Source organism: Lithobates pipiens, unplaced genomic scaffold, assembly GCF_037356315.1.
Source record: "Lithobates pipiens isolate NorthernLeopardFrog02 unplaced genomic scaffold, aLitPip1_a1.2 Scaffold_8, whole genome shotgun sequence".
Taxonomy (NCBI): Eukaryota; Metazoa; Chordata; class Amphibia; order Anura; family Ranidae; genus Lithobates; species Lithobates pipiens.
The window spans coordinates 62,049,967-62,053,739 of record NW_027507903.1 but is presented as its reverse complement, the minus strand read 5'-3'; positions in this window follow the sequence as shown (position 1 = coordinate 62,053,739).

Here is a 3,773-nt window from a genome sequence, read left to right as displayed (position 1 = left end):
CTCTGCAGCTGCGCTAAAATCAGAAATGCCACTCAGTTCCCCTTAACCAGAGTTCTGTGTAATTTGCAGCTACCAGAATTTAGAAGGAATCTCATTGGGAACATACAGTTGTGCTCATAAATTTACATACAGACCGGTGGAGGAGGTGGGGAGTGGGCTAGAAAGTCAGCCATTGTGTCCTTAACAAATGATAACTCATCAGCTGTCAGCAAGGTTCCCTGCTGACAGCTGAATGTAAAAAAAAAAACACTGCCAGCAATAAAAAAAATTGTGAAAAAGAACTGCATGGGGGTCCCCCCATCTATATCAGGCTCTTTTGGGTCTGATATGGATTTTAAGGGGAACCCCACACCAAAATATTTTTCAAAAATGGTGTGGAGTCACCCCAAAATCCATACCAGGCCCTTATCTGAGCATGCAGGCCAGGAAAGTGGTGTGGGGGGGGGGGGGGGGATGACAAGCGAGCACCTCCATCTTGAACCATACCAGGCTACATGCCCTCAACATGAAGGGGGTACTTTGGGTTGGGAGGGCAGAGGCCAAAGTACCTAGTTCCCATGTTGATGGGTAGAAGGGCTTCTTCCCAACAACCCTGGCTGGTGATGCTGGGGGGGGGGGGGGTATCAGAATCTAGAAGCCCTCTTTAACAAGGGGATCCCCAGATGCCCCCTTGTTAAAATGATTGTTCCCCTACCCAGTCACCAAAAAAGTGTCAAAAAGTAATAAAAACAGACAGATTTTGACAATTCCTTTCCAAAAAAGAAAAACATTGTGCCCTGGTGTAGACCCAGCTCCAATTACAATAAACGCCGTCATCCATAGAAAAGATGGCCGGTTAATTTGTCATGCGAATCGGATGTGATTAAAAACTCATCCAATTCGCATATATGTGAACGGAGCCCTACATTTGGCTTTGCAGGGAAAGGGGACCCAGTGACTGGGAAGGGTGGTGGGGGAGGGGGCAGGCAACAAAGACCTATACTTGAATGATTTTGTGCTAGGGGGCACTTAAGGAGGGGAGGACTTGTGCTAGAAGGATGGGTTGGATATGAAATATGTCCCCCACCCCCCAGCACATATCCTCTCCCCCTCCACATCAAAGAGATGCTGGCAGAGGGAGCGATCGTGGTGCCCAGGACTCCAGGCACCACGCAAGAGATGTTGGGCAATTTCTGCAGGTGCCTAAACTAGTGTCCCCCCCTGCCAGGTACGTTAGAGGAGCCAAGTGCCAGTATTTGTTCTGGCACTGCGTTCTTGTGCGATTCACATTTGATACAGGTGCAGTGCAATTTTAGCCCATTCATTTGAATGAGTTGAAATTGCGACAGACTGCACCAAAAGAAGTGCATGCAGTACTTTAAAAACTGCACAGCAAATGGATCACATGGTATTACTGTACCGTGCAATCCAGTGCAGACAAACACAACATATGTGGTGTTAACAAGTTTTTTTGCTGTGGGGCTTTGTAGAGGGGGATTTGCATGGTAGAGAACTTGCACTAGAATGGGGGGTTGTGATGGGACAAAGAATTTGGGGAGTGCAAGAGGATAGGGGTACTGGGGGGTGCTGTAAGAAGGAACTTTGGGACTTTGCGTTAGGAAGGGGATTTGCGTGAGGATTTTTTCTGGGAAGAGGAACAAGGTTTTTACTTGGGTGTGGTAGGCGTGCAAATTCGTCATGTTTTTGGGGGAGGGGGGTGATTTTGACACAAGTGTTCATTCTCTCAACAGTTGCTGGTTGCTATGCAGTCCCTGACTGTTAATTAAATTCTTTTTTAACCGGTTACTGACCACCCGCCGCAGTTATACTGTGGCAGGTTGGCTCCCCTGAGCGAGCCACCGTAACTGTACGTTGGCCCTTTAAGGCACTGTAGGAGGCATGCCCACAGCATGTGCCCAGAGCGCGATGACCATCGGGCAACTGCTAATGCTTGTGACAGAGCGAGAACCGGGATCTGTATGTGTGAACACACAAATCCCGGTTCTCTCAGAACTAAGTATGAACACTGATCTCTCTCCTTCCCTAGTCAGTCCCATCCCCCCTACAGTTAGAACACACCTAGTTAACCCCTTGATCGCCTAGTGTTTATCCCTTCCCTGCCAGTGACATTTATACAGTAATCAGTGCATTTTTATAGCACCAATCGCTGTATAATTGTCAATGGTCTCAAAAGTGTCCAATTTATCCGCCGCAATATCGCAGTCCTGATAAAAATTGCAGATCACCGTCATTACTAGTAAAAAAAAAAAAAAAAATGTCATAAATCTATCCCCTATTTTGTAGACACTATAACTTTTGCACAAACCAATCAATATACGCTTATTGTGATTTTTTTTTTTTACCAAATAAATATATGTAGAAGAATACATATCGGCCTAAACTGAGGAAAAAAAACGTTTTTTTTTTATTTAGATATTTATTATAGCAAAAAATATAAGATATTGTTTTTTTTAAATTGTTGCTCTTCTTTTGTTTATTTTGTTTGGGTACAGTGTCGCACAACCACGCAATTGTCAGTTAAAGTGACGCAGGGCCGTATCGCAAAAAAAATGGCCTGGTCATTGAGCAGCCAAATCTTCCGGGGCTGAAGTGGTTAAGGTAGGCTCACACAAAGCACTCAATGCACATTTTATAGGTACAAGGAAGCCTGGTTTTCATTTAACCTCGCCCCTTAAGCCCCTCCCACTGTTAAGAGTTTGACCACAACTCACATACCGCAAGTCACTTCCTTTCTCACGTGTCCCTTATTCTGAAGTTTGGAGGGATGCTGTGTGTGTGTGTGTGTGTGTGTGTGTATTTACATTTGTTTCTACAATATTTAGATTATCCCCTTCCCGCCGAGCGTACGCAGATGTGTGTACTCGGCTTTCGGGGGTTATACCGTGATGATACCCACAGCTGCAGGCATCATCCCGGTACCGTTTGTTAGAGAGGGCGATCACTTTCTGAGGATAACAACTGATGTGGCTAAAAGCCGATTGGTCGTTACCCCTCCCGCCGCCTCCCGCTGCTCTTCCCGGGCCTCCCGGTGGCACCGAAGAGCCGATCGACGATCTGGCTCTTCTGGCGGCTAGTGACAGACTGGAACAAAGCCGGAAATGGCTTTGTTCCAGTCTCTTTGATGTAAACACGGAAGCGACGTCACAACGTCACTTCCTGTTTACTCGGCTGCCAATGGCGCCGGATTTTAAAAAATATACAGTATTCAGATACACCGTCTTCGGTGATCTGAATACTTTGAAGTGGAAAGGAGGGATTTGGGGTCTTTTAGACCCCAGATACCTCCATAAAGAGAACCTGTCACCACCTATTACTGTCACAAGAGATGTTTCCATTCCTTGTGACAGCAATAAAAGTGATCACATTTTTTATTGATTTTTTAAAACACAATTTAATAAAAAAAAACTCATACGGAAGTAGCACCTGCATATGTAAATGGTGTTCAAATCAGACATGTGAGTTATCACTGTGATCGTCAGAGTGAGAGCAATAATTCTAGTACTAGACCTCCTCTGTAACTCTAACCTGGTAACCGTAAAAAAAAATTTCAAGCGTCGCCTATGGAGATTTTTAAGTACCAAAGTTTGTCGCCATTCCACAAGTGCGTGCAATTATTATGCCACGTACACACGTAGCCGACTATCCGACGGACTTAGTCTGGCGGATTTCCCGCCAGACTGTCCGTCGGACTTTCCGAACGGGCTACTTTCCCACACACAGCACTTTTTAAGCGGACTAATACGGCGTACTAAGTCCGCCGTACTATCCGCCGT